Source organism: Hylobates moloch, unplaced genomic scaffold (genome assembly GCF_009828535.3).
Source record: "Hylobates moloch isolate HMO894 unplaced genomic scaffold, HMol_V3 SCAFFOLD_17, whole genome shotgun sequence".
Lineage (NCBI taxonomy): Eukaryota > Metazoa > Chordata > Mammalia > Primates > Hylobatidae > Hylobates > Hylobates moloch.
Window position 1 is genome coordinate 57,821,455 of NW_026652292.1, and position 25,231 is coordinate 57,846,685.

Consider the following 25,231-nt stretch of genomic DNA (forward strand, 5'->3'; position numbering starts at 1 on the left):
CTCGGTGTCCCTCACTTTCTTCAAGAGAGAATTAGTAATAACATCTAATTCTAGATTCTTAGGTTGTGAGAATAAATGTGATGAATGTATGATATATATATGTGTGTGTATATATATACACACACATACACACACTATATATAATATATAGGTGCTATTGTTTTCATTATTGTTGTTTTCCTATCATTCTTGCCTTAAAGTAAATAATTTTATTGACATCCCACTTGTGAGTAGGCATTTTCAGTCCTAGGCCATATTTGTTTCTTCCACTGGCTTCTGCTATAAAATAACTCAGGCCCAGGAAACCCACCTTTTGGGAAAGTTATCTCATTTTTTTAAAATAAGAAATGGACTTCATCTGTTATTGATGATTCTGAAACCTGTGCCTTCCAGTAGCTTAGTGGGAAGCAGTGTATCTGCCATTTGCTCCCCAAATGTAGATTGTTCTTCCCTGGATAGTAAATGTCCAAAGTTTTCAAGAGCATTGGTTTCTTCTCTCTCTCTCTCTATAGATATAGATAGATAGATAGATAGATAGATAGATAGATAGATAGATGATAGACAGACAGATAGATAATATAGAGATAGATAGATATACATATTGTTTTCTTAGTGAATGATAGAGCTGGAGCATAATCTCATATAGTCTGATGCTAGAATTAAGTATTTAAAAGTACTTATTGCACTATGTAGAATGACATGCTATAATTGAGTCTACTATCAAGTGTGTATTTATATGAATCCACTTATCTCCTTAAAGTTTGAAATTAATCAGTGTGATCAATTCCCTAAACTGATCTTGACCTTCTTGTGTGACTCCACAGATTTATTTTAAATAAAAACAAACAGAAAGGACCACAGCTCCAATAAATACAAACGCACTTATTAGGCAACACATGATTTGTGTCAACTGCTCCTAATGTTTTTGACAAATCGCAAATTACCTGCAGACAAGCAAACAGATGCTTCAAAATGGACCCATGACAAATGATAAATGACAAAAATGTTAGGCCAAATCACATGCAATCACACACCTGCTATTGAATTAGCCCTGAGTAAATAAGGTAAGGTTTTGTAGAAAGAGAACAGAAGACCAGTCCTCTGTCATTGTGTCACTCTTTGCATTTAATAACAGACACCAGTCTGTGAGGTATCTTCACTTTTACAGAAACTTCTTCCTGTTTACAAAACAAAGAAAACTGATTAATATGATTAGGCTTCATTTAGTGTACTAAATTTCCTGTTCTATAACTAAATACTTCAATGTCTTTCTTCCCACTATGGTTTAAGTCCATGATGACAGACTATATCTGACTTTTTATTGTTTTCTCTTTTATGTCTAGCACAACACTTGGCATATAGTAGGCAATCAATAAATATTTGTTGAATGAAAGAATATATGAGTCACAAGAGCACAATAAATGTTTGCTGAATGAATGGATATCCAACAGAAAAGTGTTCTGCTGCAAAATAGGAAAATTCTCATATTTCCAAATATTGTCTATGAATAATAAATTTACCTAAAATCTGAATAATCAAGAAAATGAATCATCCTTATCAGTGTCTCTGTACATTCTTCCAACATCACTTTCTTATTAGAGATGGTCTTGTTTCCTTCTCTTCATGCTTTGGGCAAACTGGTATTGTTTCACTTGACCTAATACTTAGAACTTTTAAGGCTTGTTTAAAGTTTAAATACTTAGAGTCTTAAAACTTTAAGACTTGTCCTTGTTTTTAGGCTCAGCACAGTCTCATGAATGTTTTATGTTATTGTAATAATAAGCAACTCAGTACACAAATGCATGAAAGATCTAAAGTAATCCTCCTGATGTTTTACATAGCAAAGGAGCAGCACAAAATAATTTGTATAGTTTTTACTAAAGTGAAATCAGATAATGCATAGGGATTATGTATAAGAATGAATGAATGATCAATCACTAATTATCTAACAGTGCAAGATGTTTTTCTGATTACAATGAAATACACTGCCCCACACTCTTTTGCAACTTTACTGAATCCAATTTTTAGAGTTTTGCACTAAAAGAAAGTCATAGAAAGTCAGAGGGAAAGGTGAGGATAGAGAGTCATATAAATGAAATAGCAGCAAAAAAATTGCAATCTGCATGGAATTTATCTAGAAATGTGTTCAAACCACATTAAGCAAGTAGTAGAACCTATAGATATGTTCTCTCAGGAACTTCAATGAATTAATTTGCCAAAGCCTCAGTCTCCTCTTTTGTAAATTGGGAGTTATAATAAATCCTCTAACACATGATTTCTTGGAGAAAGAGGATACTGGAAATGCAATTTATTCACCTTAGATTTTCAGCAGATTTCTGCAGAGTTGTTTGAACTTGCCAGTTTCAATTGTTTTCTATTTAAAACCATTGTAATCAGGTGTACCCCCCCACCTTTCCACTAATATTTGAAAAGGTCCCTAATGATGATTTCCACAATGCTAAATTTAGTAGTAAACTGTCTTACATGATGTCTCAGTAGATTTAGACACATTTCATTAGTGCTTCTTAAAATATGTTTTTTACTGTTATAGAAAGAGACTCGTCTATCTGCTTTTTTTTTTCCTTATCTCACTGACTGCTTCTCAACCTCAGTTGCACCATTTTTCTTATCCTCCGTAACATTTTCTTTATGTTGAAGACGTTTAGAGCTCAGTTCTTAGACTTCTTTTCTTTGTTACCAGCTATTTCTTCTCAGTACGAGTTTGCCCACTCATGACTTTTATTTATTCTATAATCTGAAAATTTGAATAGGTGTACATCCAACTTTGGCTACTTCCCAGAATTCCAGGTTTATATCTTCAACTGCTTATCAGGCACTTCATCTGAATATATAATAGATATCTCCAAATTAATATGTCTAATCATGCCTTCTAAACTTGTTTAACCTACAGATTAAACAAGTCTCCCATTTTAGTAATTGCCAACTCAATTCTATTTACTCACCTCAAAAGTGCAGAATAATGCTTGCATGTTCTCTTTATATTATGTTCCCATTCCAAATTTACCATTTCTAATGATATTTGTCCAAAATGATTCTGCTACAAACTTGATTCCAACCCCTCTCATCATATTTCCAGCTTGAGTTTTAAGGTCTCCTCCCAATTTTTCCCACTAATGCATTTGTTTTTCATTATTCTTTTCTTCACAAAATAGCCATATGATATTTTAAAAACAGTATAAATTACATCCTATCATTTCCTTTTTAGTACTTACCAACACATTATTATCTTAATCTTAGTAAGAATTAAAATCCTGACAATAATCCATAGCACCTTCTCATGGCGCCGTGATTCCTTATCTCTAATACCAACCTCATATCATAAAAATCTAATCCTACAGATTCTAACCCAACCATTCTCTTCTTGGACTTTTTGTCAACCTCCTACCTCTGAGTATTTGTACCTGCTAATACTTGCACATTTGTCTAGCTGGAATGCTGTGCTCTGAGACATCTGCACAGTTTTCTTCCTTGTCTCCTTTAGGACTGGACCAACATGTTTGGTCCTTTGCTGAAATATCACCCTGTATAAAATGCAATTTACTCTTTCATTCTCCTGAAGACGTCTTGATTTGAGTTTTAATTATTAAAAAATCAGACTTGAAGAAAAAGAATTAGAAATAGTTAGATTATCTGAAAGTTAAACCAAGGAAACAGGAATGACAGAACAGAAAAAAGTGAGGAAGATAGGAAGAAAGAGGGAAAGATAAAAGCTCGTATAGCATATATTAACATTACAGTTGTGGAAATACCACTTTGTACATACAGGTCAGAATTATTTCATTAGTTACTGGAAAGAACGGTGCATGTATCCACAAGGCTCCACCTCCTATTGGTTGAGAGTTGTCCTCAGAGATGATAATAACTCCACAACTCATACCTGTCACTGACGCTTGAAAGACTCAAACAGCTAAAAAATAGAACAGCTGGGACTCTTCAGGTGTTTTCTTGTTTCTCTTGGTCTTCCCAGTATGGCAGTTTCAGGAAAGTTAAACTTTTTACAGGGTATCTCAGAGCTCCAAATCTATGTGTGGATAAAGAGAGAAAGAGAGAGAGAGAGAGGAAGAGAGAGACAGAGAGAAAGAGAGAGAGATTCAGCCTCTGAAGTCAAATAGCATCACCTCTGCTTTATTTTGTTGGTTTTGACAATCACAGCCTTCTCTGTGTTATTTTGGGTTTTTCAAATTTTTCTTTTAGATAATTGTTCAATTCTATGCAATTGTAAGAAATAACACTGAGAAATAATGTGTATACTATGCCCTCTGTTAATGGTAACATTTTGCAGAACCATATTGCAATACCACAACTAGGATAATGACATTGGTGTAATCCACTGATTTTATTCAGATTTCCTCAGTTTTACTTGCACTCATTTGTGTGTGTGTGTGTGTGTGCGTGTGTGTGTGTGTATTAAGTTCTATGTAATTTTATCACCTGTGCAGGTTCCTGTATCTACCATCACAATAAAGATTTGGAACCGACTCAACCCAACCAGGATACTTCAAAGTATACTTTTCATAACCACACTCATCTCTCTCCTTCTCCATCTCTAACCACTCTCTTCTCTATTTCTAAAATTTTGTCATTTTTGAAATGATACCTAAAAATGTACATCAATGGAATCATACAGTATATAATGCTTTTAGATTTGCCTTTATCACTCACCATAATTGCTAGGGGATTTATTCGAATTGTTGAGTGCCTCATTAGACTAGTTACTTTATTTTGCCAAGTAGCATTCCACCTATGTATGGTATGTATGTTCCACCTATTGAAAGATATCTAGGTTGATTCTAAGGTTTAGTTTCTACAAATAAAGCTTCTATAAACATTCATATACAAGTTTTTATGTCAACATAAGTTATCATTTTTTGGAGGATAAATGCCCAGGAGTGCAATTGCTAGGTCTGACAGAAATTGAAAATTTAGTTTCATAGGGGACACCAAACTGGTTGGTTCCTAGAGTGGCTATAGTAGCAATGTATGAGTGATTCAGTTTCTTTAAATCCTCACCCAAATTTTTTGCTATCACTATTTTTTTAACAGCCATTCTGATAAGTGTACAGTGATCTCATGTGATTTTTATTCATACTTCCCTGATGGGTGATGATGTTGAACATATTTTCATCTGTTTTTGTGACTTTGGCAAAATCTGTATTCATGACTTTCGCCCATTTTCTATTTAGTTGGCCTTTTTTCACTGTTGAATTTTCTTTATATATTCTAGATACTAGCTCTTTTTGCTTATGAAGATATATTAATGTTGTTTTATTACTTTAATATTTCCTATTTTCATTTTCACAGATCTTGTTCTTATCTTTTATCCTTCTTTCTTGCTTTGGGTTCATTTTGCTTTTTTTCCTAGTTCTTGAGTTAGAAACAGCTTATTGCTTTGTGATCTTTTCTGATTTTTAACATAATAATTTAATGCAATGCATTCCAATCAGCCCAGCTTTTGTTGCATCCCACAGATTGTGATATGGTGCAATTTCATTTTAGTTCAGTTGCTAAAAATCTCCTTTGAGTCTTCCACTTTAATCCATGGATTATTTAGAAGTGCATTTGTTTACTTTTTTTATAGCTTAAGATAGAATAATGTTTTTTTCTTGGTGTATGTTTCATGGGAACGTGAAACAAAAGTGCATTGTGTTGTTAGGTAGAGTAGTCTACATAAGTCAATTAGATCATGTTGGTAGCATATGTTGTTCAGATGGTCTATATTCTTCCATAATTTTTATGTAGTAATTTTATTAGTTGCTGAAATGTGGGTGTTGGAGTTTCCAATTATACTTGAAAAATTTGTCTATTTCTTTTTTTCTTCTAGTTTTAAGGAGGGTAGTGGAAGCAAAGATAGTATTCTCAGTGGAAGACGTGTCAGCAAAATATGTAGGAATAATACATAAGCTGGGGTATATATCTATCTCTATTTATACCTATGTAGAATATCTATATCTTTATATTTTACCGACAGGTCTACCTGTAGCCATCATTGGGAAATACAATTTTACACACCTATTAACAGCAGCCTGGACACTAATTTTATGTAAGATGTACCATTGTAAATCTTAGCCACAAACAATAACGTAGCTACTCAGATAAGCTGGTTTCAATCTTAGTAGTGTGTTTTTAATTTCCCTAGTTAAGAGACTGTCATCTGGGGACTTAGACATGTAATAGGTACTCTGGTTTCATGTAAAGCATTCACTCTAAATGACAATCTCTTTGAGCCTTCTGACTCCCAAAAGAATTATTTAATAATAATGATGCTACAGCCTACCGGGAGTTACCATCTCTCCACATACCACTGGCAATGGTGTCTTTGATGCAATCCAACAAGTAAACGTTTTTACACTTGAATACCACCCTAAAGCACTTATCTGAAAGGCTACTTCCAGTATGATCTCTCTTAATTTTGGTTATCTCAAAATCCTACCTAAGGTAAGGATTTAAATGCAGGTAATACATTTTGATGGGGAACCCAATGAACAGAAGTGAAAAAGAAGAGAAAGTAAAGTAGAGGAGGAAAAAAAGCCACAAAATGTGCATTAATATAAAGTTAATAATGAAGATTATGAAAACGTGTAGAATATGTCTGAGAATTGACCCTCATTTGCTCTTAGAAATGAAGTACAATTGTATTAAATTTAACTGCATAACTTAGTATTAAAACTGTTAAATATTAGCACATTTATCTAACATACTTTCTCATTATAATTTAATATTATTAAAAATAATTTATTGTTTATTAATAATATTATTAATTAATTAATAAAACAAATAACAATTTGTTTTAAATTTGTGAATAACACTCTCCTTTCTAAAAATTACTTTGTCCAGGTTTTAGCTTTTGAAAAGTCCTACTTATCATTCAAGGTCCTAAGAAATTTTATCCTTTTCTCTGGATTATTCTTTTTCCTATTTTTTTGTTCCACACTTGATTGATTCAGAGTTCATAATTCCCCTCTTTGACCTACCACTCTGATTTCTATATAACACTATATTAAGTTTGTATTTTAACCATATGTAGCACAATTATCTTCTTCACTTGTTTGATTATTTTAGTAAATTGTGATATGCAGCATGACAATTTTTTGTATAGCTATGCATTATTTTGGAGAGAAGGACAAAAAAATCAATGACATAGTTAACCTATCACAGTACTCGAGCATCTAGAAGAGTTCTTGTCATTTATAAACTCTCCATTTGTTTCAGGTAAGTGAACAAATGAGACAATAGCCTAGTTGGGGATGTAATTGGAGCCATGAGCCAAGCCACACAGCAACCTTTAGAACCAGGAAAACTCAAAAAAAAAAAAAAAAAAAAAAACCAAAAAAAAACAAAAAACAAAACACAGATTCTCCTGTAGAGCTTCCAGCCCTGATGTCACCTTGAATTTAGTTCCAAAAGATGGATTTTAGACTTCTAACCTCCAGAACTGTAAAATTACAAATCTATGTTGTTTAAAGCCCCTAAGTTTATGTTCATTTGTTACAAAAGCAATAGGAAACTAGTACAGTCTATTTACTTCTCTCTTCTCTTTCTGGTCCTCCTGTTATGTGTATGTTGGTGTGCCTAGTACAGTCTCACGTTTCTCTAAGGCTCTGTTTATTTTCTTTCAGTTGTTTTCCCCTCCATTCTTTACACTGCACAGATATATCTTAAACTATGCTGGTTCTTTCTTCTGGTAGTGAAATGTATTGTTGAGTCTCTCCAGTGAACTTCTTCATTTCAATCATTGACTTTTAAACTCGATTTCTATTTGGTTCTTTATTATACTTTCTACCTCTTTATTAATATTCTATACTGGTGAGACTTTGTCATCATATTTTCCTTTTCTTCTTTATTCATGGATTCTTTCATTTCATTGAAATCATAGCTACCTTGAAATTGTTTTCTATTATGTCAAACGCCATAGACATGTCACAGGCAGTCCTGTTGCCTACTTATTTTTCTATATATAGATCACACTGTCTTGTTTCTTTTCCTGTCATATATTTTTTTTGTGAAAACTGAATATTTTAGATAACATACTGTTGCAACCATGGATACCTCCCCTCCACCCCAATTCTACCTCAAGCCTTGCTATTGTTGTTGTTGCTTATTTCTTTAGTAACTTGGCTGAAGTATTTTAGTGAAGTCTATTTCCCCTGCAGTGTGAACTATCTGGTATTGCTTCTCAGAAGGTGCAGTCTTAGGCATTCCCTTAGTCACCCTAGGATGACTGGTTTTTAGAGGGCTCTCCTTGTCTCTTTCCCTAATCTCACTTTGCAGCTGTCTGCCTTGTCAGGTATCATACTCAGATGTCAAGCTCTGATATTTGCCCAATGATTCCTCTGTTGTTTTGAACAATGTCTTGGAACATATATTGATCTGCAGTTAAATGTGGGTCCCTTTGCAGGGGGAGCCTTTGAGAACAGTCTTTGAAGTTCATTAGGACCCCAGAGGGCTCTTCTTAACTGTCTGTCTTGATTTTCTCTTTTGTAAAATCAAGTTTAGCCCACAGTTGCCTCCTTACGTATTTTAACCTTGCCCAAAAGGTTTCTCTGTACATAGCGAACTATAACCTAAATGGAGGTGTAAACACACAGTATGCTACTCTTATGCCAATCACTGAGTTTCGGCCAATTAAAAGGACCTGGTATGGTTTGGCTGTGTCCCCACCTAAATCTCATCTTGAATTGTATTTCCCATAATCCCCATATGTTTTGAGAGGAACTCAGTGGGAGGTAACTGAATCATGGTGGGAGGCTACTCTCATGGTGCTATTCTTGTGACAGTGAGTGAGTTCTCACAAGATCTGATGGCTTTATAAGGGGCTTTTTTCCCTTTTGCTCTGTACTTCTCCTTCCTGTCCCCATGTGGAGAAGGATGTATCAACTTCCTCTTCTGCTGTGATTGCAAGTTTCCTGAGGCCTCCCCAGTCATGCTGAATTGTGGGTCAATTAAACCTCTTTTCTTTATAAATTACCCAGTCTCGGGTGTCTTTATTAGCAGTGTACGAATGGACTAAAATTGGTACCAGTAGAGTGGGGTGCTGCTGTAAAGATATCTGAAAATGTGGAAGCTACTTTGCAACTGGGTAACAGGGAGAGGTTGAACCAGTTTGAAGGGCTCAGAAGAAGACAGGAAAATGGGAGAAAGTTTGGAACCTCCTAGAAACTTGTTGAATAGCTTTGACCAAAGTGCTGATAGTGATATGAACAATGAAATCCAGGCTAAGGGGGTTTCAGATAGAGATGGGGAACTGGAGCAAAGGTCACTCTTACGCAAAGAGACTGGTGGCATTTTGCCCCTTCCCCAGACATCTATGGAACTTTTAAATTGAGAGAGATGATTTAAGGTATCTGGTGGAAGACATTTCTAATGGCAAACCATTGAAGTGGAAGCAGGACAAAAAAGTCTGGAAAATTTGCAGCCTGATGATGTGATAGAAAAGAAAACCCCATTTTCTATGGAGAAATTCAAGCTGGCTGCAGAAACTTACATAAGTAATGAGGTGCTGAATGTTAATCACTAAGACAATGGGGAAAATGTCTCCAGGGCATGTCCTAGACCTTGATGGCAGCCACTCCCATCACAGGCCCATAGGCCTAGGCAGGAAAAATGGTTTTCTGGGCTGGGTCCAGGGCCTGCCCTGGTGTGTGCAGACTTGGGACTTGATGCCCCTATTCCAAATTGCTCCAGCCATGGCTAAAAGGGGACAACATACAGCTTAGGCTGTGGGTTCAGAGATGCAAGCCCCAAGCCTTGGTTGCTTCCACCTGGTATTGGGCCTATGGATATGCAGAAGTCAAGGATTGAGGTTTGGGGACCTCCGCTGAGATTTCAGAGGTTGTATATAAAAGCCTGGATGTCCAGGCAGAAATCTGCTGCAGGGGTGGAGCCCTCATGAAGAACCTCTGATAGGGCAGCGCAGAAGGGAAATGTGTAGTCAGAGCCCCCACACCGAGTCCCCACTGGGAGGCTGCCTAGTAGAGCTGTGAGAAGAAGGCCACCATCCTCCAGACACCAGAATGGCAAATCCACTGACAGCTTGCACTGTGTGCCTGGAAAAGCTGCAGACACTCAATGCCAGCCCATGAAAGCAGCCAGGAGTGGAGCTGTATCCTGCAAAGCCACAGGAACAGAGCTGCCTAAGGCCATGGAAATCCACCTCTTGCATCAGCTTGCCATGGATGTGAGACATGGAGTCAAAAGAGATCATTTTGGAACTTTAAGGTTTTAACAATTGCCCTATTGGATTATGGACTTACCTGTGGCCTATAGCTACTTACTTTGGCCAATTTCTCCCATTTGGAATGGCTGTATTTACCCAATGCCTGTATCCCCATTGCATCTAATAAGTAACCAAGTTGCTTTTGATTTTATAGGCTCATAGGCAGAAAAGACTTGCTTTGTCTAAGATGAGACTTTGGACTTGGTCTTTTGGGTTAGTACTGGAATGAGTTAAGACTTTGGGGGACTGCTGGGAAGGCATGATTGATTTTGAAATGTGAGGGCATAAGATTTTGGAGGGTCCAGGTGGAATAATATGGTTTGGCTGTGTCCTTATTCAAATATCATCTTGAATTTTAGTTCCCATAATCCTCATGTGTTGTGGGAGGGACCTGGTGAGAGGCAATTGAATCATGGTGGTGATTACTCCCATGCTGCTATTCTCATGATATTGACTAAGTTCTCACAATATCTGATAATTTTATAAGGGTTTTTCTCCCTTTTGCTCTGCACTTCTTGCTGCTCCATGTGAAGAAGGACATGTTAGCCTTCCCTTCTGCCAAGATTGTAAGCTTCCTGAGGTCTCCCCAGAAATATTATACTGTGAGTCAATTAAACCTATTTTCTTTATAAATTACCCAATCTTGGCTACGTCTTTATTAGCAGTGTGAGAATGGACTAATACAGGGATCACCTCTTCAAATCCTGTTTAGATAAGACAAATGCTTAGTTATAACCAATCTAGCCATTTCTGTACTTCACTTCCATTCTCTGTAGTCACTTTCCTTTTTCTGTCTATAAATCTTCCAACAAGTTGTTGTGCTAGTCTCTCTGAGCCAACTCTTGTTCAGGAGGCTGCCCAATTTATAAATCATTCTTTGCTCAATTATACTGTGTTCAGTTGAACTCAGCTAAGGTTTTCTTCTAAGACTAGTAAACTTTCAGGCTTTGATGGTGGCTGTCTCAGGGCCCCTGGCCTCCTCCTCATTGCTCACAATCCACCAAAGTCTCTACTCTTTTGGGAAGTACTCTTATCTTGAACTTCTTCATACATTTTTCCCAAATAAAGCTAGATTCCATAGATATAGTTACAGATATCTGCGTTTTAATGTCCTCTTTCCCTTGGCAACATATCTGGCCATGTTCTCTGGACTCATGTCCATGACAGTGGCCTGCTTATCCTCAGAATGACACACTCACTTTATTTCCAGGACACTGGAAAGGGGCAGTAGCCTCTGGATTTCTTGGCTTTTCTCTTCCAGTGTGAATCCTTATCCCTGTGAGTGAGGTGAGGTGAGGATAATCTGAGCCCCAGTGTTCTTGGCCTGAGATCCCTGGGGTAAGGCCTCCATACCATGAATGGGTGCTGGGTACAGGAGAAAGCCCCTGATAGTCTGACCACACTTTCCTGGACTTTAGCCTTTCTTAAACAGAGCTGTGGAGGAGGCATAAAAAAATGCAGATGATTTCTCTTTCTTGCACTTTAGGAAGAGGGATCCCTATCATATGGGCTGTACCTGCCCTTCACAGGGGAATTTCCATCATGCTGAGTCGAGGATGGGATAAATAAGGGGTTATGTTGTGACTCATGCCAGGGACTCTCCCTGTTCTTACCACTGGGATTTAGTAGATTCTCTTTCACAAATATGTCTTCATTTTCTACATATCATTAAGGTAATTTCCACTTTTTATTTTATTATACTTTAAGTTCTAGGGTACATAAATGCAATGTGCAAGTTTGTTAAATATGTATACATGTGTTGTGTTGGTTTGCTGCACCCACTAACTCGTCGTTTACATTAGGTATATCTTCTAATGCTATCCCTCCCCCCTCCCCCCACCCCATGATAGGCCCCGGTGTGTGGTGTTCCCCACCATGTGTCCAAGTGTTCTCATTGTTCCATTCCTACCTATAAGTGAGAACATGTGGTGTTTGGTTTTCTGTCCTTGTGATAGTTTGCTCAGGATGATGGTTTCCAGCTTAATCCATGTTGCTACAAAGGACATGAACGCATCCTTTTTTATGACTGCATAGTATTCCATGATGTATATGTGCCACATTTTCTTAATCCAGTCTATCATTGATGGACATTTGGGTTGATTCCAACTCTTTGGTATTGTGAATAGTGCCACAATACACATACGTGTGCATGTGTATTTTAGTATCATGATTTATAATGCTTTAGTTATATACCCAGGAATGGGCTTGCTGGGTCAAATGGTATTCCTAGTTCTAGATCCTTGAGGAATCACCACACCATCTTCCACAATGGTTGAACTAGTTTACAGTCCAACTAACAGTGTAAAAGTGTTCCTATTTCTCCACATCCTCTCCAGCACCTGTTGTTTCCTGACTTTTTAATGATCGCCATTCTAACTGGTGTGAAATTGTATCTCGTTGTGGTTTTGATTTGCATTTTTCTTATGATCAGTGATGAAGAGCATTTTTTCATGTGTCTGTTAGCTGCATAAATGTCTTCTTTTGAGAAGCGTCTGTTCATATCCTTCACCCAATTTTTGGTGGGGTTGTTTGATTTTTTCTTGTAAATCTGTTTAAGTTCTTTGTAGATTCTGAATATTAGCCCTTTATCAGATGGGTAGACTGCAAAAATTTTCTCCCATTCTGTAGGTTGCCTGTTCACTCTGATGGTAGTTTCTTTTGCTGTGCAGAAGCCCTTGAGTTTAGTTAGATCCCATTTGTCTATTTTGGCTTTTGTTGCCATTGCTTTTGATGTTTTAATCATGAAGTCTTTGTCCATGCCTATGTCCTGAATGGTATTGCCTGGGTTTTCTTGTAGGGTTTGTATGGTTTTAGGTCTAACATTTAAGTGTTTAATCCATCTTAAATTAATTTTTGTATGAGGTGTAAGGAAGGGATCCAGTTTCAGCTTTCTACATATGGATAGTCAGTTTTCCCAGCACTATTAAATAGGGAATCCTTTCCCCATTGCTTGTTTTTGTCAGCTTTGTCAAGGATCAGATGGTTGTAGATGTGTGGTGTTATTTCTGAGGCCTCTGTTCTGTTCCATTGGTGTATATCTCTGTTTTGGTACCAGTACCATGCTGTTTTGGTTACTGTAGCCTTGTAGTATAGTTTGAAGTCAGGTAGTGTGATGCCTCCAGCTTTGTTCTTTTGGCTTAGGATTGCTTTGGCAATGCAGGCTCTTTTTTGGTTCCATATGAATTTTAAAGTAGTTTTTTCCAATACTGTGAAGAAAGTCATTGGTAGCTTGATGGGGATGGCATTGAATCTATAAATTACCTTGGGCAGTATGGCCATTTTCACAATATTAATTCTCCCTATCCATGAGCACTGAATGCTCTTCCATTTGTTTGTGTCCTCTTTTATTTTGTCGAGCAGCAGTTTGTAGTTCTCCTTGAAGAGGTCTTTCACATCCCTGGTAAGTTGGATTCCTAGGTATTTTATTCTCTTTGTAGCAATTGTGAATGGGAGTTCACTCATGAATTGGCTCTATGTTTGTCTGTTATTGGTGTATAAGAATGCTTGTGATTTTTCCACATTGATTTTGTATCCTGAGATTGCTGAAGCTGCATATCAGCTTAAAGAAATTTGGGGCTGATACGATGGGGTTTTCTAAATATACAATCATGTCATCTGCAAACAGAGACAATTTGAATTCCTCTTCTCCTAACTGAATACCTTTATTTCTTTATCTTGCCTGATTGCCCTGGCCAGAACTTCCAACACTATGTTGAATAGGAGTGGTGAGAGAGGGCATCCCTGTCTTGTGCCAGTTTTCAAAAGGAATGTTTCCAGTTTTTGCCCATCCAGTATGATACTGGCTGTGGCTTTGTCATAAATAGCTCTTATTATTTTGAGAAACGTTCTGTCAATACCTATTTTCTTGAGAGTTTTTAGCATGAAGGGCTGTTTAATTTTGTTGAAGGCCTTTTCTGCACCTATTGAGATAATCATGTGGTTTTTGTCTTTGGTCCTGTTTATGTGATGGATTACATTTATGGATTTGCATATGTTGAACCAGCCTCGCGTCCCAGGGATGAAGTAAACTTGATCTTGGTGGATACCCTTTTTGATGTGCTGCTGGATTCAGTTTGCCAGTATTTTATTGAGAATTTTTGCATCAATGTTCATCAGGGATATGGGTCTAAAATTCTCTTTTTTTGTTGTGTCTCTGCCAGGCTTTGGTATCAGGATGATGCTGGCCTCATAAAATCAGTGAGGGAGGATTCCCTCTTTTTCTATTGATTGGAATAGTTTCAGAAGGAATGGTACCAGCTCCTCCTTGTACCTCTGGTAGAATTCAGCTGTGAATCCATCTGGTCCTGGACTTTTTATGGTTGGTAGGCTATTAAATATTGCCTCAATTTCAGAGCCTAGTATTGGTCTATTCAGTGATTCAACTTCTTCCTGGTTTAGTCTTGGGAGGGTGTATGTGTCCAGGAATTTATCCATTTTTTCTAGGTTTTCTAGTTTATTTGCATAGAGGTGTTTATAGTATTCTGTGATGGTAGTTTGTATTTCTGTGGGGTTGGTGGTGATATCCCCTGTATCATTTTTTATTGCGTCTATTTGATTCTCCTTTTTTTTCTTCTTTATTAGTCTTCCTAGTGGTCTATCAATGTTGTTGATCAAAAAAAAACAGCTCCTGGATTCATAGATTTATTGAAGCGTTTTTTGTGTCTCTATCTCCTTCAGTTCTGCTCTGATCTTAGTTATTTCTTGCCTTCTGCTAGCTTTTGAATTTGTTTGCTCTTGCTTCTCTAGTTCTTTTAATTGTGATGTTAGTGTTGTCGATTTTAGATCTTTCCTGCTTTCTCTTGTGGGCATTTAGTGCTATAAATTTCCCTCAACACACTGCTTTAAATATGTCCCAGAGATTCTGGTACATTGTGCCTTTGTTCTCATTGGTTTCAAAGAACATCTTTATTTTTACCTTCATTTTGTTATTTTCCAATAGTCACTCAGGAGCAAGTTGTTCAGTTTCCATGTAGTTGTGCAGTTTTGAGTGAGTTACTTTCTTTTTTTTTTTTTTTTTTTTGAGATGGAGACTCGTTCTGTCACCCAGGTTGGAGTGTAGTGGCACAATCTCGGCTCACTGCAAGCTCCACCTCCCAAGTTCATGCCATTCTCCCACCTCAGCCTCCCAAGTAGCTGTGGTCACCCACCACCATGCCTGGCTATATTGTTTCTGTATTTTTAGTAGAGATGGGATTTCACCATGTTAACCAGGATGGTCTCAATCTCCTGACTTCATGATCTGCCTGCCTCAGCCTCCTAAAGTGCTGAGATTACAGGTGTGAGCCACCGCGCCTGGCCTTGAGTGAGTTTCTTAATCCCAACTTCTAATTTGATTGCACCGTGGTCTGAGAGACAGTTTGTTGTGATTTCTTTTCTTTTACATTTGCTGAGGAGTACTTTATTTCCACCTATGTGGTCAATTTTGGAATAAGTGTGATGTGGTGCTGAGAAGAATGTATATTCTGTTGATTTGGGGTTGAGAGTTCTGTAGATGTCTATTAGGTCTGCTTGGCGCAGAGCTGTGTTCAAGTCCTGGATATCCTTGTTAACATTCTGTCTCGTTGATCTGTCTAATATTGACAGTGGGGTGTTAAAGTCTCCCATTATTATTTCTGTTTCATAGTGTATACTAGACTGAAAGATAAATAGTATGTTGCTTCAGTCTTCCACTATCTTTTAAACCTTTAAATTACACACTAGAGAGAAACTGGCTTGATCATCTCTCTGACTTTATGACTTTATACTGTAAGATGCCAAAAAAGTATCCCCTGGCTATATTTGGTAAAAAGTTAGATCATAAAAGATAAACATTCCAGATGAACTCAAGGCTAAGAGACTGTTTTAGCCATTTGTTTTATATTTGATGCTTCCTGCAGTAGTTTTGTAAGTAAATTTGCAAAACCAGAAAAGCTTTCATAGACTTAAACATGGGGCATTCCCTTGAAGGTTACAGCCCAGATTATGATTTGCCCCAGGTGAAGGGATACTGCATTAAGGATGCATGATAAGAGCACTGACTATTCAAGAAAGCACAAAATGAAGGCAAGAGAGTGGAAGTGAGCCTTCTGGATAAAAAGATTAACTTTTCCTTTGGTCCCTGTCTTGATGTACATTTCCCATAGCTTTGATTACAGGCCCAAACCAGATCAAAAGGTCTTCCTTTATTCCCCTTTCATCCACTTTAAACTTTGAATATTCTTAGTTTTCTAACTAGTTTGGTGTGCTTTCATCAGTGTTTTCTAAAAGATTCCTTTTCAGTGTTTGATTCATCTGTGACCTTGGGGCATATTAAGAGGTACTAAAGTTGGTGGGAGTGGGTATGTGAATATATGTATGATTTTGTGTATATGTTAGGAGAGAGAAACATGAATAGAAATATATATTAACCTCAGCTAGTAATTTAAAACCTGGCAAACTAAATAATATTCACTTCTCCCAATTACATAACACAGACACACACCACCTCATTGCCCTCCTCTCATCACAAAGAAAACAATACATTTTCAAAAAAGCCTATTGAAACTAATACTATATTCAGATACCAACTTACTATAAGGTACTTATTTTGAAACAGTAGGCTCTCAATACGTAGATATAAATGTTTAAATGATTAGATATGGAATTACAACGTTAAACAGAAAATTCAAAGAATATAGATTTCTCTATTAAATCCTAGTTGACATTCCAAAACCACAGTTATTCTCAGCAGTACTCAGTACACTTTTTCCCTTATCAAGGAAATGATTACTTTATCAACTATATTTTGTAATTGTAATTCAGCAGTAAAATATTGGTTATTCCTAAAAGCTAAAGTAATAAAGCACTGGAAAGTATATTTGGATAATCAATGACATCTAAAAGTCAACATGTTTTATGGCTCTGTAAAAATAGTTGACCTATTATCCTCAAATTTTTCAATATATATCCATGTATATAAAATCTGTATCTTCTCCTCTCACAGAAAAGAAACAATTCAAGGTTTACCAACCCTCATTTGCTAATAGTTATGCTTTTTCATCTGTGAATTGGGAAAATATTCATTGACCCAAATTTACATAAATGAATGTTTTATTAAACATAATATCACATGTAAATATTTGAAAAATATATTACACACGTGTAGACCATGTGACTTTTACTTTAGTCTTCAGGCAATTCTTAGTGTGCACATAGTTTAAAAATCCCTAGAGGCAGGGCTTGGTAGCTCATGCCGGTAATCCCAGCACTTTGAGAGGCCGCGGCAGGTGCATTACTTGACGTCAGGTGTTGGAGACCAGCCTGGCCAACACGGTAAACTACAAAAATTAGCCGGGTGTGGTGGTGTAGGCCTGTAGTCCCAGCGACCTAGGAGGCTGAGGCAGAAGAATCCCTTGAACCCAAGAGGCTGGGTTTGCAGTAAGCCGAGATCGCGCCACTGCACTCCAGCTTGGGTGAAAGAGCGAGACTCCGTCTCAAAAAAAAAAAAAAAAAAAGAAAGAAAGAAAGAAGAAAAAAAATCTAGAAATAAATTCCTGTCCCTAGGTGTCCCCAGTGCACAGGATGGGGACCACTGGTTTAAAATAGTTGTTTTAAAGCATTTTGACACAAGAACATTTCTTTAAAGGCAATTCTTAGTTGAAAGGTCAATTTATACTGCAAATTGAGGTAGATTTTTCTCTGTGGATTCCTGGATTTCTGTCCAGTTCACCTGCCCCTCTGTCCTATGCATCCCCCGTCCAACTCCACTGAGTTCCCCTTTGCACACTAAGAGAAGAATTGTGAACCACCTTCCGTGTTTTATAAGAGAATTCAGCCATGTAGGCATAATCAGATCAAAAGACTCTTTATAAAACATAAATGTTTAAATGACTAGATATGGAGTTACAACATGAAACAGAAAATTCAAAGAACTTAGATTTCTCTATTAAATCCTACTTGACATCTCCAAACCAGAGTTTTTCTCAACAGTACCCACTAAATTAGAAGTTTATGAAAAAGAATTGTTACGTGTTTTCTTGAGCTACATTTCATAGTCGATCACATGGCTCTAGTTTCATGGTAGAGGACGTGACCTAGAGTGGTGAATTTTGAATTACTTTCAATTATTATTATTATCATTATTCCAACATTCATTTTTTACCCAGATGGATAGTTATATCTTCTAATAATAACATTTGCTCTTTTATTTATTCAGTTCAGATTAGGTCTAAAATGTAAGGAGTTATATATTTGTTTTTCTACTGGTTAAAAACTTTGGGCCAGGTGTCACGACTCACACCTATAACCCCAGCACTTTGGGAGACCAAGGTGAGTGGATCACCTACGGTCAGGAGTTCGAGACCAGCCTGGCCAACGTGGTGAAACCGTCTCTACCAAAAATACAAAAATTAGCCGGGCAGAGTGGCATGCGCCTGTGGTTCCAGCAACTCGGGAGGCTGAGGCAGAAGAATCCCTTTGACCCAGGAGGTGGAGGTTCCAGTGAGTCACCATCATGCCACTGCACTCCAGCCTGGGCGACAGAGAGAGAATCCGTCTCAAAAAACAAAACAAAAACAAAAAAAACTTTGATTCAGGCAATGTAATATGTTTTTCGTCATGTTGGAAGCATGATTACTTATTATCATCATTGACTTATTGACCACTTCATTGGCACATTTTGTTTTGATTTTGTTCTTAGGCAACTTAATATTTTGCTCTGTGCTTTATTTATATTAGGCCATTTAGTATTTTCAATATTCCTATAAAGGATAGGAGGAATTAAAGTAGGCATTATTATAACAGGAATTTTCACATAAGGAAACTAAGATTCAAGGGTAAAATAATTTATCTAAAGTCTCAGAGTGCTTGAAGTGAGAAGCCAGCTTCAAACACAGACCTTATATTGGAACCACAAGTCTTAGGCAAATGTCAAATTGACTATGCATGCAATTTATATATGTAATAGATATTTATATATAATATATAATGTTCTAAATTATATTTAATTATATTTAACATATACAAACATACAAATATATAATATTTAATTTATTTAATATGATAATATATGTATATTTACCTGCAATTTTCCAAGGGGAATTTAAAGTTGAATAACATTTACTGTGCATTTGTCCATAAAAGAATAATGAATACTCAGAATAAAAATACTGACTAGCAGGACAATATACAGCATCACTTATTTTAATAATGTCTACATAAAGATACTATTATCACATGTATTGACACATGTTGCTAACTTTTCTTCTAATCTTTACATGTATTTGCATAGCTATGATCATACTACCTGTGCAATTTTATTTTTATGCACTTTTTATTGCCATAAATTTATGGGGTACAAGTCTAATTTTGTCACATGGATTGATGGGACAGTGGCAAAGTCAGGGATGTTGGCCTATTCATCAGTTGAATAAAATATTGTACCCATTAAGTAATTTACCATCATCTACTTCCTCCCACTGCCTCACCCCTGTGAGCCTCCTTTGTCTGTCGTTCTGACTTCGTATTCTTGTGTACATATTTAACTGGCATTTATCAATGAGAACATGCTACATATGTCTTTCTGTGTCTCACAGACACACCCAGGAACAATACTTTGCACCCTTCAATCCAATCAAGTTGACACTCAGTATTAACCATCACACATCTCATGCACCCATGACTGTTTATTCCAAGCTCTACTAACTCCTTTTGTTTTGTAGAAAATTTATAAGTTTATGCATGCAAAGATAACTCCTTCCCTAAATTGTGAATACTGAGTTGGAAGTTAATAAAGTTATGACGTATATACCTCCATCAGGAGAGCACAAAAAGGAGAGAAGAAGAAGAAATGAGGAAAATATAAATAAATGAAATATAAACATATACAAATATATATGAAATACAAATAAATGAGGGGACACATAACGCACCTATGAATTTGATTCCAAATATATGGGTTGAGGTGATTCTGACCAAATTCTATTCCACACTCATGTTTCCAAAATATCAGGATGAAAAAATCTTCAAATATTTAAGTGACTCAGACTTTTTTAATGACCTTTTTGATTTTTATCCGCACCACTGTGATCTATGTGATCTCATCAATCCACACAGATTTTAATACCAACTATATGGTGGCACTTTCAAAGATCTATTTCTTGTAAAAGTTACACATACCTCTACAAATATTTTCATGGCCCCTCTTTAAAAAGTGATGAGAGAGGAGAATAGATCTTATAAATCATCTACTGTTCTTTTGATATATTAGTTTGATTTAATAATTCAATTCCATAAATATATGCAAGTTTGTTAATTACAAATAAAAACATCATATATCTATATCTACAGTTCTAACCAATAGCCAAGTCATTTAGATAATAAAATATATCAAATACTCAAAAGATATCTCACTTTGGAGCCCTATCAATCTGGATAAAAGTGACAGTATATCCATAAGATGGATATTTCTCTCACAATTTCAGGATTCATTCTGCCACCGACAGGAGTTTTCTGTATTGCCGGGCGCGGTGGCTCACGCTTGTAATCCCAGCACTTTGGGAGGCCGAGGCGGGCGGATCACGAGGTCAGGAGATTGAGACCACGGTGAAACCCCGTCTCTACTAAAAATACAAAAAGTTAGCCAGGCGTGGTGGCGGGCGCCTGTAGTCCCAGCTACTCGGAGAGGCTGAGGCAGGAGAATGGGGTTGAACCCGGGAGGCGGAGCTTGCAGTGAGCCGAGATCGCGCCACTTCACTCCAGCCTGGGTGACAGAGCGAGACTCCGTCTCAAAAAAAAAAAAAAAAAAAAAAAAAAAAGGAGTTTTCTGTATTGAGTATCTATAATCAAAACATTTTTCATCTTACCAGTGTGACTTTAAGATTACTTCTTCCAGAGACATTGTATAAGTGTATTGAAGCCAAAGGAATCCAATCATCTTTTTAACACAATTTTCTTTCTGGAATATATTTTCCCTTCTTCACTTTGAAGAATTCTGAATCATGTTCAAGTACCCTCTTGAAAATGACCAAATGCTTGATTTCTGCCTTGAATTATCTATCAACTCTATCTCCTATCATTTTTTAAACTCTTTGATGATACTTATGTTATTTTGTGTGTTTCAGTAATGAATTCAAAATGTCAGATGAGTTTACCTTATTCTCTCATATTTAAACCTAATCCATTTAAATCATCCCGTTGAAACAATCATGCCTTTTCTACTTACAACTACCCAAATTTTGATCTCATACATGTCTCTAATTCTGCAGATGATCTTTTCTCTCTATTCAGTGCTGTTTCAAGAGTGATATATAGCTTATTTTGCTTGATCTCCCCACACTCAAAAATAAAATAAAAATACACACATATTTTTGAAATAAAACCAATGCATACAGTAGAATTTATGAATGCTATCCTGGGCAACATGGTGAAACCTCATCTCTACAAAAAAATATAAAAATTAGCCAGGAGTGGTGGTGCATGCCTGTGGTCCCAGCTACTTTGGGGGCTGGGCTTGAGCCCAGAAGGCAGACATTGCAGTAAGTCAAGATTACCACTGCACTCCAGCCTGGCTTACAGACTGAGAGACTGTCTCGAAAAAAAAAAAAATGTTTTGCAGAAGTTGGAGGAAGGGCACATTTATATTACAGTAACACACCTTAAAATAAAATATTAAGAAATGTCCTGTTCATAAAAATCTTTTGACCAAACTGCTAGTGGAAATTTCTTTCCTGATCATGTTCCCCAGGTCTCCAGGCTTTAAATTCAAGCCATATCCATAGTTTAATTAATCTAATCCCATTGCCTTTCCTCTTTCTCCAGGTTCTCCAACCTCAAATTTGTGGTTCTTAGATTATCTACTTTTTAACTTATTTCCAAATAATATCATTTGGATCTCAATATCTATATTCAAGGGGGGTTGGCAAGATACTTTTTTTAAAAAAAGACAGCCTACCACCTAACAAAATTCTGATGCCAGGTAAAAATGTAACATATATTTTTTACCTTATTATAGTTATTTGAACTTCTCTCTTCACACCTTTATTAGAGATAAGCAATGATTTTCTAACTGTAGAACTTTTCATTTATCTATATCCATCTATGTGTGTGTATATATATATATATCTTCTGTGAAATATATATATATATAATCATCTTATAAGTTTCTGATATTATCATCCTTATAAAAACTGCCAAAATCAATCTGGCTTTTACTTCTCAGTAAAAAATAATTACTAAAACACAGTGAACTAGGTTTTCTTGACAACATAAATTGTGATTTATAGATTTTATCTGCCCCAATTCCAGGCAAATGCTTCAGCTGCATTAGAATCGACTGTGTTTAAAGTTATATAATAATAAAATAAACAAGCAAGAGAATTTAAAAATTATCAATCTAAAATTACCATTATTAATAAAATAATCTGAGAAGTGAAAGAAGGCAAGCTATAGGTTAAACAATGGAGTAGAAATTTAAAATAACTTGGTTGTTTTGAGTTTTAATAAGAGTGATAGTTAAATGCACATGACACTGCATTTTGAGCCACAAACCTGGAGTTTAATGCTAGTCCTAATTTATATAACCTTACAAAAAATTAATTTCTATTGCTTATTTATATCTCTGAGCCATGACACAGGATTTGTAGCAATTTACAGTGACCTACATAATGAATGACAAAGATATATTTTAAAAATTAAGACTAGAACCTACAGCAAAAAGCAAATATGTTAACAGTAAATGGTAATCTTTCATTTGACCCTAAGCTTGCTCGAAGCTAGGACCCAAACAGAAAACTTTCTTGTTATATACTTCCCAATTTTAGACAGGACCTCAAGTTCCTGTTGCTTTCAAAAGACAAATCTAACAAATTCCCTAATACCAGTCTCTGAACTTGTTTTCTCACTTACACAGTGTATCTAGTAAATATTCACGAATAACTATCAAGATTCTTAGCAGCTGTTGATGATACCAATGAGGACAATTAGGATGTGGCCTGCTCATGATAATTCTTCTGTCCCACTGAACACACAGAGTTGTATCCTCAGTGGCTATGTGTCCTTTGAAATTTTTGCCCTGGAACATGGATCACGAGTAGGTGAACTGGATCCTCATTATTGGGCATGTGAAATTTGGACTTAGAGATATCAAAAACAGGGAACTGCTGGAACTGAGTTGTATTAATGGCAGCTACTTGGAGAAGTCAACAGATTTTTCCAAAATTGTCCAGCTGTATTTCTTCAGCTCCCTTTTCACTTCCGTGAGTTACATCATCTCCTTCCTATGAATTCAGTCTGCTACAGAACCCTAGCTAAATTCAGTACAATTTAAGATTTGGGCATATATAAGCATACATATATGAGCTTTTAGGAGTGGTAGACCAAGCAAAGTTTTCAACATTGTCAACAGATTAGGTGATTTAATTTCCATATAATATTTTAGAGATATTTGTTTTTCTTTTCCTTGAGCTAAACAGGCTCTTAGTATTCTAAATAAATAGTTTCTTGGGAAATTACCAGTGTGTACAGAGACAGAGCAGTTCCATGGACATAAGTTTGGTAGCCATAAGAGGAAACCGGCATTAGTGAAGTGGGTTTATGAAAATCTTATCAGTTGGAGCATTTAAAACAAAGCAGTTAAGAGGCTTTTATATCATTAACCAACCACAATCACTCACAATATCACTCTGAAGCTTTAATAAAACAGTTTTCTATTTAACCTCAGTTTAAATGAAAGCAACAACTACTCTGAAAGTATTAAGAGTTTTAAATTAGTACTTATGAGAAGCTCTGCTAAGATATTGATCTTAGCTGAGAAAAAAAGATTTATGCTCAATGATATTAATTACAGCATTATATACTAATAGAAAAAATGAAATTTCCAAAGTCAAAGTTAGAATTATGTAAAAATGTAATATTTAAGTAAATTGTGGTGAATACATATAACAAACCAACACAAAAACTTTAAAATTAAAGTGTAATGACATGGGAAAATGCTGACATAATGTTGGGTGAAAAGACAGTTTATAAATATGCATGTTCTTAATATTTATATTGTTTTAAAATTTACATAGCATAGAAAAATTAAAGAGTTTTCTACCTTAATCTCAGCTCTTGGAATGGTCAACAAACTTCTACTGTTGAAACAGTGGCCATTAAACACTTTCTTCTCTTCTGTGAATGACCTACCCTAGTCTCCTTCAAGAAATTCTCCCAAATCAAAATTTTATTAAAAAATCAAATTTTAGGAATAAAAAATCACGACAATCCAAATTTGGGAAAAAATGTAAATGTATACATATACAGTACATGCAAGCAAATAAACAGAACAAAGAGTAGAAAATTTTACAGAAATTACAATCTATTACCTTTGAAGAAGGAAGAGTATGGATGAGAGCTGAGATCTTCTATATTTTACTTTGTGATAATCTCTACAGCCTGAGTCTTCTGTGATAAAACTATATAAATGTACATGACAACAAAAAGTAAAGAAAACGTAGGAAATTAGCAAAATGGATTATACGTCTATTTAAAAATGTCAAAGTATTACCTTTTTCAAGCTAATTTTTATTTTTTATTTGTGTGTGTGCCTGTGTGTGTTTTTTAAAGACATAATATCCTTTGTTTCCTATAGGAACTGTGTTATTTTCAGTCTCAAAAGGCCAAATAATGTTTGGAAATGCATTTGAATTGTTGAAATGTGCCCAGCGTTACAGCAGAATATGAAGCTTAACTTATTTCTTAATAATATTAGTTGGAGATACCTATGAAACATCAAAATGTCACTGAAAAACTCTTCAATACATTACTGCAGCAAGTAGCCTCCAAATGTTTGTATTGGCTTGCAATTCTCAGGAATTTCATCTGTGGCTTTTGCAAGCTATATATGAGCTGAGATTTGTCATAATCTGCTTTGTTTGTTCAATCCCTGGGAGGTAATCTCAATTGGAATTTTATCAAAAATAACTGTATGGCAATAACAATAATCCTTCTGCATCTAGATTAGTTCTCTGTTTTATTTCACTAATGAATGCCCTGGAGAAATAT

The 25,231-nt window shown here is 36.0% G+C and overlaps 1 long non-coding RNA gene across 1 annotated transcript; it reads right to left on the reverse strand.

Moving 5' to 3' along the window:
* Positions 1 to 2,636: 2,636 nt before the first annotated feature.
* LOC131381715 (uncharacterized) lies at positions 2,637 to 24,630 on the reverse strand. The gene is made up of 4 exons (XR_009210607.1): positions 24,553 to 24,630; positions 3,810 to 4,042; positions 3,423 to 3,542; positions 2,637 to 2,842 (listed from the first exon to the last, which is right to left on the reverse strand). It is a non-coding gene; the product is annotated as an uncharacterized LOC131381715 (long non-coding RNA).
* Between the last annotated feature and the right edge of the window lie 601 nt (positions 24,631 to 25,231).